This window comes from Aquarana catesbeiana, linkage group LG06 (assembly GCF_042186555.1).
Source record: "Aquarana catesbeiana isolate 2022-GZ linkage group LG06, ASM4218655v1, whole genome shotgun sequence".
In the NCBI taxonomy this organism is placed as follows: Eukaryota; Metazoa; Chordata; class Amphibia; order Anura; family Ranidae; genus Aquarana; species Aquarana catesbeiana.
Window position 1 is genome coordinate 150,599,136 of NC_133329.1, and position 17,077 is coordinate 150,616,212.

Here is a 17,077-nt window from a genome sequence, read left to right on the forward strand (position 1 = left end):
TAAAACATTTTGGCCATTTACAATAGCATTGCAGATGGGCATGGGAATGCTTGCAGGTTCAAAAATAGGTGGAACTCTGCTTTAACTGTGGGGGATGAGCTGATGGAGAAAATAAAAGTACAGTTGTTAAGTGGGGGCAAGATAGGCTTATCTAGAGAGTAGGATTTTCATGGATCACCTAAAAGTGGACAGGGTAGGAGATAGCCAGACAGATTGAGTAAGTGCCAAATTTAGCGTAAAACATGTCACCTTTTATTGTTCTGTCATACCTGTGATGTTATTTAATGCTTCAATAAAGATATCGAGGAGTGCAGCAATATTCTAGATTTGTGAATGTTACTGAGTCTCAAAGATGAGCTATGTAGGACCCTTGATTCCAGTTCACAAGTAAGTGTCGGTCACTCGCCTTGAGCGGCATTATCCTGGCTTTGTTTAAGCAAGCTCAGTGAGTGCAAGACAGTCTGGCATACTTAAGTATACTGATTAAGGTGTGAACAAAGTTTGTGACAATGACCATTTTATTGAATAGTTTGACAGAGAACAGATATAGCAGGACTTAACGGACTCCTGGTGATGATCCATTGCGATCAGAAACTGGTCAGCAGCTGCAGACTAATATTGATGATGGGACAGGGTCCCTTAAGATATTTTTTCGCAAGCTGAAGTGTGTTAATGATAAGGAAATGTGAACCTACTGGGATAAGCATGCTTTGACTGAGTATGTTTCCACCAATATGATCCCCAGAGGACTGACGATCAAAAAATATCTGACATTAATGACACTCTAAAGAAAAGATGGTTGGACACCTAAACCACTTGTACGTTGGAATTAATTAGAATTATTATTGCAGCAAAAAACCCAAGAGCTTGAAAATTTGCAACAATAAATAACAGATATACAAAATGATACTACTGTTACAACATTTACCTGCTTTTGGAGATTCGGACACCATTATGAGCAATAGACTGGACAAAAAAGAGAAGGCTATTATAGCCACAAAAAATTATAAATTGATGTGGGACGAGAAGGATTACAAAATCCATGCGGGATGTGAAGAAAGCCACAGCAGTATTGATACACGTGGAGGGGATACAGCTGACCTGGCAGCACAGGCAAGCAGGTTAGCATCTCTGATCCTGAGACCAACGTCTTAGACCATATATGGGCTACTTCTGTTAATGAGCCTACTGCAAGTTCTCCAGAAGTTGCTTCCACAGGTGCAACAGTCAAAAAAAGTGGAGGACACATAAAAATGAAAAAACACAACGACACAAGAAAACTAGATGGAGAAATCAAAGGAATGGGTAGAAAAGGTGGTTATGCTCTGGGAGGGTCCATTCAGAGATGAGCCATACTGTATCCAAGAAAACTTTGAGTACGGAGAACATTACATTGTTATTCAAATATCTTAATTTCTATCCTAAAATACATTGTAATCTCTTTGACACCATATTACATGTGAATAAATTTGTTAGAACATTGACTTTGCGTAAACATTATCACACTGATGATTTTGTTTCAGGTATAGCACCTGAGATGGACAGAGATGATCTACCTCAGGGGGGAACTCCAGACTTCAGGGATCAGTGTGGAATTATAGACCTGGAAGAGTTAATGTGTGAGACAGACTATTAGGAAATAGGGCTCTGCCATTTTTACACCCATAAACTGCAGGATTAGATCTGATTCTATCCTTTTAGCTCAAGGGGAAAAGCAATGGATGCGTATCAAAAAATGGTGGAATGTGATTTAACCAGGCTAGCCACTAGGGATGAGCCGAACACCCTTTGGTTCAGTTCGCAGCAGAACATGTGAACAGGCAAAAAATTTGTTCGAACACGCGAACACCGTTCTATGGGACACAAACATGAATAATCAAAAGTGCTAATTTTAAAGGCTTATATGCATGGTATTGTCAAAAAAAAGTGTTTGGGGACCTGGGTCCTGCCCCAGGGGACATGTATCAATGCAAAAAAAAGTTTTAAATACGGCCGGTTTTTCGAGAGTAGTGATTTTAATAATGTTTAAAGGGAAACAATAAAAGTGAAATATTCCTTTAAATTTCATACCTGGGGGGTGTCTATAGTATGTCTGTAAAGTAGCGCATGTTTCCCATGTTTAGAACAGTCCAAGAGCAAAATGACATTTCTAAAGGAAAAAAAAAAAGTCATTTAAAAGTACTCGCGGCTATATAAATTGTCAGCCCCGGCAATACACATAAAAGTCATTGAAAAAAAACAGCATGGGATTAAATGGTATGAATATTAAGGGGAACCCCGAACCAAACATTAAAAAAAAAAAATTGCGTGGGGGTCCCCCCAAATTCCATACCAGGCCCTTCAGGTCTAGTATGGATATTAAGGGGAACCCCGCACCAAAATTTTAAAAAAAGATGGCGTGGGGGTCCCCCCAAAAATCCATACCAGACCCTTATCCAAGCACGCAACCTGGCAGACCACAGGAAAAGAGGGTGGACGAGAGAGCGCCCCCCCCCTGAACTGTACCAGGCCACATGCCCTCAACATGGGGAGAGTGCTTTGGGGTAGCCCCCCAAAGCACCTTGTCCCCATGTTGATGGGGACAAGGGCCTCATCCCCACAACCCTTACCAAGTGGTTGTGGGGGTCTGCAGGCAGGGACTTATCGGAATCTGGAAGCCCCCTTTAACAAGGGGACCCCCAGATCCGGGCCCCCCGTGTGAATTGGTAATGGGGTACAAATGTACCCCTACCATGTCACAAAAAAAGTGTCAAAAATGTTAAAAAAGACAAATGCCGGTTTTTGACAATTCCTTTATTAATGTCTTCTTCTTTCCCCGTTTATTCTTCCATCTTCTTCTGGTCTTCCTTCAGTTTTCGTCTTCTTTCTCCATCCTGTTCTTCCCCCGTTTCTTCCTCTATCTTCCTCTGCTTAGTCCTCCGGTCTTCTCCTCCGGCAAATTCCTCCGGTCTTCTTGCCCGGCATCTTCCTTCAGCTTCTTCTTCCCCGCCTAATCCACCGGACGATCTGCCTCAATGGGAGTCTCCCGCTGTGTGACACTTCTGTTCTTGTGACCCCGCCCCCTCTGACGCACAGGGATTTCCCTATGGCTTCCCCCGTGGTGTCAGAGGGGGCGGGGTCACCTGTTTACGTAAGCGGGTGACCCCGCCCCCCTCTGACTCCCCGGGAAAGCCATAGGGATGTCCCTGTGCATCAGAGGGGGCGGAGTCACGTGTGACCCCACCCTCGGTTATATAAGAGCTGTCACAAGAACAGAAGCGTCACACAGCGGGAGCCTCCCATTGAGGCGGATCATCTGGAGGTCGAAGCGGGGAAGAAGCTGGAGGAAGATGCCGGATAAGAAGACCGGAGGAAGATGCCAGAGGAGAAGACCAGAGGAAGAAGCGGAGGAAGAACAAGATGGAGGAAGAAAAAGAAAACCGATGGAAAAAGCAGGGTAAGAAGAAGACATTAATAAAGGAATTGTCAAAAACCAGCTATTGTCTTTTTTAACATTTTTGACACATTTTTTTGTGAAATGGTAGGGGGTACATTTGTACCCCATTACCAATTCACACGGGGGGGTTGGGATCTGGGGGTCCCCTTGTTTAAGGGGGCTTCCAGACTCCGATAAGGTTGCGTGCCAGGTTGCGTGCTCGGATAAGAGTCTGGTATGGATTTTTGGGGGACACCCACGCCATTGTTTAAAAAATTTTGGTGCGGGGTTCCCCTTAAAACCCATACCAGACCTAAAGGGCCTGGTATGGAATTTGGGGGGACCCCCACGCATTTTTTTTTTTTACATTTTGGTTCAGGGTTCCCCTTAATATTTATACCAGACCCAAAGGGTCTGGTAATGGACTGTGGGGGAATCCCATGCCATTTTTCTCAATGACTTTTATGTGTATTGCAGGGACCCGACAATTCATTAATAGCCACGAGTACTTTTAAATTACAGGGCAATACACATAAAAGTCATTGAAAAATATGGCATGGGATTCCCCCACAGTCCATTACCAGGCCCTTTGGGTCTGGTATGAATATTAAGGGGAACCGCAAACCAAAATAAAAAAAAAATAAAAAAAAAGCGGTCTTCTCCTCTGGCATCTTCTTCTGGTCTTCTCATCCGGCATCTTCCTCCGGCTTCTTCCCCACTTCGACCTCCGGATGATCCGCCTCAATGGGAGGCTCCCGCTGTGTGACGCTTCTGTTCTTGTGACAGCTCTTATATAACTGAGGCGGGGCCACCCAGTGACCCCGCCCTCAGTTATAAGATGCCGGACAAGAAGACCGGAGGAAGATGCCATGGGAGAAGACCAGAGGAAGAAGCAGAGGAAGAAGCAGGGGAAGAACAAGACGGAGGAAGAAGAAGAAAATCAAAGGAAGACAAGACCAGAAGAATCGGGGAAAGAAGAAGACATTAATAAAAGGAATTGTCAAAAACCGGCTATTGCCTTTTTTGTGAAATGGTAGGGGTACATTTGTACCCCATTACAAATTCACACAGGGGGGCAGGATCTGGGGGTCCCCTTGTCACAAAGGGGGCGGACAGGGAAGTCCCTGTGCGTCAGAGGGGGCGGGGTCACCGGGTGGCCCCACCCTCAGTTATTTAAGAACCGTCAGAAGACGAGAAGCGTCACACAGCGGGAGCCTCCCATGGATGCGGAGCGGCCCAAGAAGAAGAAGGGAAGAAGACGCCGCTGAAGAAGATGCCGGATGAGAACACAGGAGGAAGAACCAGAAGAACCAGAAGATGAAGGAAGAAACCAAAGGAAGATAGAAGAAAGAAGATGGAAAGAAGCAGCATTTAAATAAAGGAATTGTCAAAAACGGTCTCTTGTCATTTTTAACATTTGACACTTTTTTTGTGAAATGGTAGGGGTACCCCCTTACCATTTCACACAGGGGGGAGGGCCAGGATCTGGGAGTCCCCTTGTTAAAGGGGGCTTCCAGATTCCGATAAGCCCCCCGCCCGCAGACCCCCACAACCACCGGGCAAGGGTTGTGGGGATGAGGCCCTTGTCCCCATCAACATGGGACTTCCTCCCCATGTTGAGACAGCTGCATGAAAAAAAAAAAAAAAAAAAAAAAAAAAAAACAAAACCACACCATTGCTGGCAATAGAAAAAAGTGAAAAAAAGAGTGGGGGTCCTCTTCCCAATCCATACCAAGCCCTTCGGGTCTGGTATGGATTTTAAGGGGAACCCCATGTCAAAATGTAAATAAAAAATGGCATGGGGTACCCACCAAAATCCACACAAGACCCTTATCTCAGCATGCAGCCCAGAAGGTCAGGGATGAGCAAACCATACCAGGTCACATGCCCTCAACATGGGGGACTGCTTTGGGGCAGGGAGAGCTTTGCCCCCCACCCCAAAGCACCTTGTCCCCATGTTGATGGGAACAAGGACCTCTACCCGACAACCCTGGACAGTGGTTGTGGGGATCTGCTGGCAGGGGGCTTATTGGAATCTGGAAGCCCCCTTTAACAAGGGGGCCCCCCAAATACCGTCCCCCCTCATGTGGATGAGTATGGGCTACATTGTACTCCTGCTCAGTCACAAAAAAGTGTCAAAACTAATTAAAGACAGGAGGCAGTTTTTGACAATTGCTTTATAAAAAAAAACAAAAAACAATGTCCCCGGTGTAGATTCATCAATCACAACTCCCCATGCACCACTGGACCCAAAACAAGGGAAAAAAAACGCTCCACCCTTAATGAAGGCTAATCGCCGAATGCTTGCTCTGCCGTTTGACAGTTCTTAACTAGGCAAGGTGTGAGGCCACCTGGTGATGTCACCTGGTGGCACTGTCCCCTTGTGATGTCACCAACCAAGCATGCACGGGTCAGTGATGCCACAAGGACATCACCAGGTGGCCCCACCCCTTACCTATTTAAGAGCTGTCAAACAGAGGAGCAGGAATTCGGCAGTTAGCCTTTGTTGCGGGCGGAGCAACGTTTTTATTTTTTTTAATCCAACAGTGCAGCAGGCGATTGACAGTGGATCTACATGGGGGGGGCATTGCACCTCTGGACCCCTTTACATTACACAGAACCCTGCCCCTCTGGACCCCTTTACATTACACAACCCCCCACCCCACAGCACTGGACCCCTACATATTACACAGCCCCCCACAGCTCTGGACCCCCTGCACATTACACAGCCCCCCACAGCTCTGGACCCCCTGCATGTTGCATAGCTCTGCCCTTCCTACCTTACTCATGCACTGGGGGAGACACAGTAGTGTGAACAGAGGGTGGGAACTGCTGGGGTTAATTTCATATTCACAGGATAATGATTGGTTGCTATTTAACTTAGAAAGTTAACTCCTCCAGCATTTCCCTTCCTCTATTCAGCGCTTCCTCACTGTCTCTCTCCCTCTCCATCCTCTGCTGTACAAGAGAGAGAGAGAGAGAGAGAGAGAGACACAGTGTTTTCTTTCTCCTGCACCGGTGGCCGGTCCAGCGTTTCATCCGGGTAGTGGTACAGTCCGCACCTGGCCCGGGCACTCCCACACTCTGTCACAGTTGGGCTCTCCCTTCGCTGTCAGCCTGTCACATCGCAGCTGTGCTGCCAAGCCCTCCTCGCTGTCACTCATTCATACGGGGGACGCCACCTGACACCCCCCCAGTGTGTGGCACCCGGGCGAACCGCCCCCCAGTTAGTACGCCACTGGTATCAGAAATAAGAAAAAATACCTCCTTGTTGTGCAGGTCTAATTAGTAGCTATAGTTACCAAGTATGAGTTCATATACTTGTTCCATTAATGGCCCTTAATGTTTAAAGCATTATATGTTCAATAAAGATCTGGCAATGTAGAATATGGTGTGTCTAGTTTGTTAAAGAGGATCTCCACCCTATTAAATTACATAGTTTACAAATAGTGTAGTTGCTGACTTCTTATAAAAGGACCTTTACCTGTCCACGGATCCAGCGCTGTCCTCACTCAGACTGGTTCTTAACTGGTCTTCGAGATCCCCAGGGCCAGCATCTTTAGTGTGGGCAATGGTTTCACAACCAGCTTTCAACTGTGCATGCGAGAGCTGTGGTGCACTTTCTGAATGGTCCCACAGCTTTCTGGGACCTGTGACCTGTCTAAAGAGGCTGAGGGAAGGGGGCAACTCCTGCTCAGATTTCCTAGGCGATCCAAGCAGAAATGGGAGCGGGTGCCTATCAAAAAATGAATGTGCCAGAGGTTGTAGAAGAGAAAATAGGCAGAAAAGCACAACCTCATCTTTTGGGTGAAGTTCTACTTTACCTACTTTCCGACCAGCCGCCACAGTTGTACTGCAGCAGGTTGGCACGGCAGCGCGAATCGCTGTCATGGTACGTCGGCTCTTTAAATAGATATGGCAGGCGCGTCGCCAATGCGCGTGGCCAGCAGGTGCACCCGCGACCACTCCTGACAGAGCCAGAATGGGGATTTGTGTGTTAAACACACAAATCCCAGTTCTGTCAGGGGAATAGAGACAGATTTTGTTTTCCTACTAACTAGGAACAGAGATATGTCTCCTCCCCCAGTCTGTCCTATCCCCCCAACGGTTAGAACACAAAGTGAGGGAACACATTTAACCCCTTGATCATCCCTAGTGTTAACCCCTTCCCTGCCAGTGACATTTATACAGTAATCAGTGGCTATTTTTAGCTCTGATTGCTGTATAAAATGTCACTGGTCCCAAAAAAGTGTCAAAATGCCATAAATATATCCTCTATTTGTAGACGCTATAACTTTTGCACAAACCAATCACTATACACTTATTGCGATTTTTTACCAAAAATATGTAGAATACATATTGGCCTAAACTGAGGAAGAAATTCATTTTTTGTTTGTTTTAATTTTGGGGTATTTATTATAGCAAAAAGTACAAAATATTGTGTTTTTTTTCAAAATTGTCTAAAATTGTTTATAGCACAAAAAATAAAAAACCACAGGAGGTGATCAAATACCACCAAAAGAAAGCTCTATTTGCGGGGAAAAAAGGGCATAAATTTTGTTTGGGTACAATGTTGCACGACCGCGCAATTGTTAGTTAAAGCAAAGCAGTGCTCTATCACAAAAAATGGCCTGGTCATTAAGGGGCAAATCCTTCCGGGGCTTAAGTGGTTAAATACAAGTTTATTTGTAATCAGATGAAGCTCAGTTTATATTTTAAGTACTATTCATGCTGATATCCAAAAAAAAACCAAAAAAAACAAAACCTACATAAATATTCAAATATCATTTCCTGGTACTCTAAATAATTTAATTTATGACTGCTTTGAAAATCTATTACATAGAAAAGAAAATATATATCCTAAAACACCAATATTAAGCAGGAAAGCTGTGTAGCTCTGTAAACAAGTCAGGCTTAATATATGGTTTTCACTTTTCAGTTATGTGGATATACAGTAAATGGTCTAATCTTTACTGTCAGCCTATTTCACACAATATGTTTGAAATGATGCAATGCTATATTGGACAATTTTCCACCAGGGTATTAAAGGTTATAAACTGCTGTGAGCTTAATTTTAACTGCAGTGTGTATGATGAGGAAAGGCAGCAGAGCATACCAGTAGGACACACTGGGGGTTATTTACTAAAGGCAAAACCACTTTGCAATACAAGTGTACTGCAAGTGTACTTGGAAGGGCAGTCACTGTAGATCTGAGGGGGACATGTAAGGACAATAAAAAAAAAACAGCATTTTTGCTTGCACATGATCGGATTATAGAAATCAGCAGAGCTTCCCCTAATTTCTTTCTTCCCCTCAGATCTACAGTGACTGCACTTCCAAGTGCATTTGCAATGCACTTCCAAGCTCACTTGCAGTGCAAAGTGGACTTGCCTTTAGTAAATAAACCCCACTGTTTTCATGGGTGATTCTTCTGACTTCTGGTATCAAAGACAACCCTGAAACCTCAATGCTCAGAAAGAAAAATGTGTGTAATGTCTATAATACGACACTGTAAACAGCTTTGTTTCACGGATAAGATGTTCCTCTATCAGGATAAAAAAAAAAAAAAAAAAAAGGAAAAATATAAATATAAAAAAAAAAAAAAAAAAAAATCAGGATATCTGCACATGTGCTTCTACGCTAAGGTGAATTGCAGCAGTATCTGCCCTAAATGTTGCAAATTAGTTTTTAAATATATTAATAATAGTGGAGCCCTCAAGGTTTGTGTACATGCGTAGTCTCAGTGGGGCACCATCCCCATTACAACTATTAGAACTCCCCCTTCAATTCCACTGAGTTATGAGGGAAGAGAGGACTTTGAATGTGCCAGAGAGAATACAAACAATATGTATAAAACATAAATTTTTATTCACAAGTATTAAAAACACATTAAAATGTTACAGCACAGGTGAGATAAAATATCTCCTTGAATATAGTGTATACAATGCCTTGAAAAAGTACCCCTTGAAATTTTCCACATTTTGTCATGTTACAACCAAAACCGTAAATTTATTTTATTGTGTTTTTATTCGATAGACCAACACAAAGTGGCACATAATTGTGAAGTGGAAGGAAAATTGATAAAGGGTTTTCAAAATTTTTTACAAATAAAATGTGAAAAGTGTGGTGTGCATTTGTATTCTGCCCCCCTGAGTCAATACTTTGTAAAACCACCTTTCGCTGAAATTACAGCTGCAAGTCCTTTTGGGGATTTCTCTACCAGCTTTTCACATCTAGAGTGAAATTTTTGCCCATTCTTTGCAAAATAGCTCAAGCTCTGTCAGATTGGATGGACAGCATCTGTGAACAGCAATTTTCAAGTATTGCCACAGTGTCAAGTCTGTAGTGTGAGGCCGGGTTGCTGAGAGGCCGGCCCTTGCGGCTGAGTGCAGCACGTCCCTGGATTTGGGTACAGGGAATGCGATGCACAGAGGCGCATGGGTTGCCAGGAATACTGCAAGCTGGCTGGTTGAGTGTAAGTAGCTAGAGTGCGTTGTGGCACCCGTGCGGAGAGAAGTCTTGAGCGGTAACAGCAGGGTAAACCAGGAACAGGGTCCGCAGCCAGGCCAGGGGTCAGATACCAAAAGGCAGTCCGAGAGAGCTACAGGAACAAGCCGGGTCATACACGGAGGGCAGAGGATTGGAGTAATCAGCCAAGCCGGGGTCAGAGCGAGGAGATAAAACGGGAACACAGGTCAAGCCAAGCAGAGGTCAAGCAGGGGTCTTCAGAGTATACAAGGCACAGGAACACAGGAGCTGTTTGATAATCCAGCAAACTGCAAGTGTCAGTGGCAGGTTTAAATAGGCCGGGAGAGTGTGCCCACAAGATCAGGGCGTGCGCGCATTGGTACGCACAGACTGCTGCGGTCCAGCTATCGCGCATCTGCATGAGCGCAGGCGCACAGAAACTCGCCTGGCGCCACCATGACGGTTACTGGCGGAATTGCCCACAACACAGCCATTTCCCTGACAGTCCCCCCCCCCCCCAAAGGGACAGCCTCCGGATGCCCAACCGGGCCCATCTTTTGGGGTAATGAACTCGGAATCTCTGCAAAAGTCTAGGAGCATGTATATTGGCTGCAGGTTCCCAAGAACTTTCTTCTGCTGGGTAACCCTTCCACTTTATAAGAAATTGAATGATCCTACCTCTCCAGCGGCAGTCCAGGATGGCCTCAACTTCATACTCTGTTTCATCTCCCACAGAAACTGGAGGCGGAGGATCTTCTTTCCTTCCTGAAAAAGAACTAGAGATAACAGCTTTAAGTAAGGAGACATGAAACACAGGGTGCACTTTATAAGAACTCAGAAGTGACAGTTCAAAAGCTACTGGATTAAATCTCCCATCTAATCTTGAATGGGCCGATAAATCTTGGTCCCAATTTCCGGGAGGGACAAGGAAGTTTAAGATTTGCCGAGGAGAGCCAAACCTCATCTCCAACCTTAAAGCTAGGGCTCTCTCCTCTCTTCTTGTCATATTGTTCCTTGTAGTCCTCTTAGGCTTTTTGCATGGTTAACCGGAGAGTTTGATAGTTAGCCTGAATGGATTTTGTCCTGTCTTGAACTGCTGGGACTGAGGTCTCTGGAATGACATTAGGTAGAAATGAAGGATGGAACCCATAGTTGGCCCAAAACGGTGATTGATCGGTGGTTGAGTGTACAAAATTAATGTATGGGAACTCCGCATAGGGGAGTTACAAGGACCAGTCATCCTGGGAAATGGAGCAGAAACAGCGTAAATATTGTTCTAAGGTCTGATTAGTCCTTTCAGTCTGACCGTTGCTCTGGGGGTGATAGGCAAACTTCAATAGACAAAACTTTGCAGAGCTCTCTCCAAAATCGGGAAGTAAATTGGACCCCTCTATCAGACACAATGCTGTCAGGAAGGCCGTGAAGTCTGACTATCTCTCTTATGAAGGCTTTTGCTGTGTCTGCAGCGGAAGGAGTACCTATCATAGGCACGAAGTGTGACATCTTGGACAGACAGTCTACAACAACTAGGATCGTTGTGAATCTTTCAGAGGGGGGCAACTCTGCTATGAAGTCCATAGATATATTCCTGCATGGTTGTTCTGGTACCGGCAAAGGATGTAGCAGACCCCAAAACTTAATGTTGGACCCCTTGTTTCTCTGGCAGGTGGTGCAGGAGCTTACATACTTTTTGCAATCGGTTTTCAAGGTAGGCCACCAAAAGGATCGCTGAATAAGATCCATAGTTTTCCGTACACCGAAGTGGCCAGCAAGTTGATGATCATGTAAAGTTTGTAAAACCTGGATTCTGGCTTGTTGTGGGACAAAGATCTTGTCCCGATACCAAAGATAACCCCCCCCCCCCGGCTTCTTAGAGAGGAGGTCTCTGGTTCCTGGCATTGGAGGGAGGCCTGTTCAAGAGAAGACCTTAGATCAGGTTGAATCAAAAGAAAGTTCTGTGGAGACAAGATCGTACTGGATGTTGTTTCTTCTGGGGTATCAGGAAAAATTCAGGATAAAGCATCGGCCTTGCCGTTCTTGGAGCCAGGGCGGTAGGTGATGTGAAAGATGAATCATGAAAAGAACAGAGCCCAGCGAGCTTGACAGGGTCTCAGGCGTTTGGCAGTGTGGAGGTACTCGAGGTTTCTGTGATCGGTGAATATCATTATGGTGCATGGCTCCCTCAAGAAGGTATCTCCACTCTAATGCCCTGTACACACGGTCGGATTTTCCGATGGAAAATGTCCGATCGGAGCGTGTTGTCGGAAATTCCGACCATGTGTGGGCTCCATCGGACATTTTCCATCGTATTTTCCGACACACAAAGTTGAAGAGCAGGAGATAAAATTTTCCGACAACAAAATCCAGCAAGCGTGGTGTAGGTGGCTGGGTACAGCAAGAAACCCGAGGTTTCTTGCTGTACCCAGCCACCTACACCACGCTTGCTGTTTTTAGATCTATTTTTATCATTTGAATCGATTCTACCATTTTTATTCCTTATGGCATGTTTGATGATCTTGAACGATCTAATAAACACCACTTGAAAAGTAATTTTTGGATTTACACCATGTGGAGGCTCCTTGTTTTTTCTTTATACATGGTCCACGCCTGCTGACAAAGACGGTGATCGTGCAGATCTTCTGGGCAGGTTCCTGGCCCCCCATCCGAGGAGGAAATCTTCTGGTGTATCAGCCAGTCTTACACTGTCATCCATCTTAAGACAGTACAAGCCTATTTGACTCACCGCCCACGGCCTGTGAGTCCACCGAAGTCGGTAAGAGTATTACATCTCTTTCTCCGGTTTGCACTTTATTGTGATACTACCTGCCTTGGATTCAATTTGGGTCAACCACACCATGCACTATATGGACTAATTTCTTATGTGTACATTGCCTACCTGAGAGTTATATCTCCCCACCAACACTGTGGACACTTGTGACACCATTTATGTACTTTTTCACTCTATGGGAAAAAAAATAATTTTGGACATTTCAGTCAAGAATTTGTCGTTATAACATATTATATTTTTCATGATTATTTGAGCCTTTTTGAAAAAAAGGGCATTTTATCTGTTTATAGATGTGGTAATATATACATCCATATTCATTTCACTTTTCAACATACTTATCTTTTAGGTTTGAGATTAGATGAGGTCACTTGTTCCTTCAAATGTGAATTGACTTCCCTTTATCCCAAACCCTTACACATTTCTTTTCTTATTGATTTCACTTTAGCGCTACACTTTTATTATTCTGATATTGTGCACAATTTTTGTCATATTGTAGTGTTGGCTGCTATCTTGACGTGTTGGATTGGCGCGGTATTTTACACATCCATTTACCAATAGACGGAAATGGGGTGGACGAGAGTGTTTTTGAAGAATGTATACGAACCGTTGAAGATTGGCGTGTCGAAGTAGAGCTGGGTGTGCGATGAAGAGAAGCAGTGGAGGTAGTGATGGTGCGATCCCCTTTCCTTTTTTTGGGTAATCTTTCCTGAGAAAGTTCATGATAGGTAGTGGAGGAACTGGGAGAAAAAGTTACAGAGTTAACATTAGGTGCCACATTTTCAGATTTAGGAACTTCAGTGGTATGGGGTTTAGAAAAGGGCTTATTATAGTTGGTTTGGCTCCATTTATACGCAAAGCCATTTTCGTGAGCTAGTTTATCACAAAGAAATTTACCCTCTTTGATATTTATGATCCCTAAGGTGTAGTCTTCTAGATGTGACCATAAGTCTTTGTCACGTTTAATAAATCTAGGACAGAGGTTCTCAACTCCTGTCCTCAGGACCCACCAATAGGCCAGATTTTAAGTATTACCTTGGGGAGATGCAGACTAGAATACTGCAATCACTGAGCAGCAAATGATATCACCTGTGATGTATTTCAGTTATCTTGCAAACCTGGCCTGTTAGTGGGTCCTGAGGACAGGAGTTGAGAACCAGTGATCTAGGAGAAGATAAAACAAGATGATATTCATCATACCAGTTATCGATCTGTGTATCTAGTTGAGTTCAGATTTATATGGTTTGCATAATAACCATATCATCTCAAAAAGGAGCACATTTGGAGGTTGTGTTCCCATGATTGTTTAAGAGTTGTTAATTTTCCTAAGATTGGGAAAGATTTGGATCCTCAAACCCCAGGGTACTATACTGTTCAAGGAGTATTTTTCAAAATAGGCTTTGTGCCAATAAGTGCATACCTTTTTTTCGAGAAGACGCTGTAGTCTCATAAATGCACGATCAAGGTCATCATCAGAAACATTGGCCTCCGTCTTAGATGACCAAATTTTTGTCATCAGGTCAGAAAAGGCCTCACTACAAAAATCCACCATCCTGTCCCACTGCTGATGGGTAAAAATAGGATAAATGGGTTTATTTTATTTTAAATATTGATTTTCCTCAACAAAAAAATGGGGAAGAGAATATAAGTAGAGGGAAACAGAAAAACAAAATTTACATACAAACGTTGAATGAAATTTCTTTCATAAATACCTAAAAGATTAATTTATATGTAAATATGAGGACATACCACCCTGAGAAAATGGCGTATTGAAACACCTAATTAGTTAAACAAATGATGGGTGGAAAGTCCTGATAATTACGGCACCTCATCCCTGAAAAGTGATGGATCGAAGAGCAGGAGAACTGGGATTATTGCGGTGCCAGAGACACATTGAAACACAATAAATAAAAAAAATCCTTTTTATTGATATAGAAAGCTAAAAAGTATACATAAGTCATACATATACATCATATACAAAAAGGATCAGAAAAAACAAGGAAAAATACTATACACTTTCAAATGTTCACCGTCACCAATGATGTTGAGAGGTGATCAGTAGTCAATTCATCCCAACTAGTTTCACCAATACATTGGCTTCATCAGCGGAATGGGCAAAATAATAATACAAGAAGATAAAAACACTAAATAAATGGAGAGAAAATATGTTATATATAGAAACCAGATATAACATAATTCAATTAGGTAATCATGTCACAGAGGAATCACAATATTGTCCAACCAGACCCCCCGGCCCTCCAGCCCCCACACCAAAGACATAACGTGCCAGAGTCTCAGAGCAAGGAGTAAGCGCCACAAAGCGGCTAGGGACAGCGGTCACACCCAACCCTGTAGTTGGCTACAGGGGACTCAGAAGGGCGCCTAAAGAAGCTGAGACCATACATACATTCCGCAGTGTCATCATTCAAGCATCGTGCTGTCATCCACCTAGTGCATTTTCATTTTCATGTGTCTCTTGTATCTTTAACCAGGGTATGTAATTGAGGCTTTGCCTACATGATTAATTATTTGGAATTAAATATTCATTACCAATATGTTTGTCTCAGCTTCTTTAGGCGCCCTTCTGGGTCCCCTGTAGCCAACTACAGGGTTGGGTGTGACCGCTGTCCCTAGCCGCTTTGCGGCGCTTACTCCTTGCTCTGGCACGGTATGTCTTTGGTGTGGGGGCTGGAAGGCCGGGGGGTCTGGTTGGACAATATTGTGATTCCTCTGTGACATGATTACCTAATTGAATTATGTTATATCTGGTTTCTATATATAACATATTTTCTCTCCATTTATTTAGTGTTTTCATCTTCTTGTATTATTTTGCCCATTCCCCTGATGAAGCCAATGTATTGGCGAAACTAGTTGGGATGAATTGACTACTGATCACCTCTCAACATCGTTGGTGACGGTCAACATTTGAAAGTGTATAGTGTATTTTTCCTGATCCTTTTTGTATATGATGTATATGTATGAATTATATATACTTTTTAGCTTTCTATATCAATAAAAACGATTTTATTTATTGTGTTTCAATTTGTCTCTGGCACCATGATAATACCAGTTCTCCTGCTCTTCGATCCATCACTTTTCAGGGATGAGGTGCCGTAATTATCAGGACTTTCCACCCATCAATTGTTTAAAGACTTCAGTTTCTCAAAGGCAGATTGGGCTTCGGAGGATGTTGAAGAATTGGTGCAGAAGTAAACAAAGACTTCAGTTTCTCAAAGGCAGATTGGGCTTCGGAGGACCACAGGAAGCGAACATGTAGGCGGGTTACTTGGGTTATGGGCGAGATGAAAGAAAAGTCCCTTATAAACCCTCTATAGAAGTTTGCAAACCCTACAAACCTTTGTACACCCTTCTTGTCTGACGGAGTTGGCCAGTCTAGGATTGTCTGCACTTTGTGGATCCATAGCTACACCACTGGTAGAGATGACGAGTCCTAGGAATTGTATGGATTTCCTTTCAAAGTCACACTTTTCTGCTTTCGCGTAAAGTCCATGTTTTTTCTTAGTGTGAGTAATACTGTCTTTACGGGAGTCTGATGGAGCTCCAAGGTGGTTGAGAAGATAAGGATGTCATCCAGATAGATGATGACGAAGTAGTCAAGATATTCCCGGAAGATGTTGTTTATGAAGTGCTGGAAAGTAGCCGGGGCGTTACAGAACCCAAACAGCATCACCAAATACTCAAAGTGCCCGAACCTCGTTCTGAATGCCGTCATCCACTCATCACCCTCACGGATGCAAACGAGGTTATAGGCACCCCGGAGGTCGAGTTTGGTGAACACTTGGGCTGAACGAAGTCTCTGGAAGAGTTCGGGGACCAGTGGGAGTGGATATCTGTTCTTTATGGTGATTTTATTTAATTCCATATAGTGGAGAAAGGGAGAAAGGAGCCCTTTGCCAAATTTTCATCTATGTACTGTCGTAGTGTCCCCAATTCCACTTCAGAGAGGGGGAATATACGTCCAAATGGAACTTCGGCTCCTGGAAGCAGCTCGATAGGACAATCATATGGCCAATGTGGTGGTAGAACATCGGCCTTTCTCTTATCAAAAACATCCAGGAATCATGGTACGCCCGGGGTACATCCTGGTTAGTGGAGGATACCGACTGGACTGTCAGACAACTGGTGGTATCTCTGGATTCAGGGATGAGACAATGTTGTTGGCAATAGGGGGAAGTGAACAGGACTTCCTTCTTGATCCAAATGATCTGGGGGTTATGGGCTTGCAGCTATGGGATACCCAAGATAATTGGAGACATAGGTGAGCTCAAAACGTATGAATTCCCAATGGCCATCGGGAGAGGTAATAAGGAGAGGAGAAGTGTCTTGAGTAACAAGGCCGGAGTTAGGTAGGGTGGCATCTGCTAAATGGACCTCCAGACCCCGTTTCT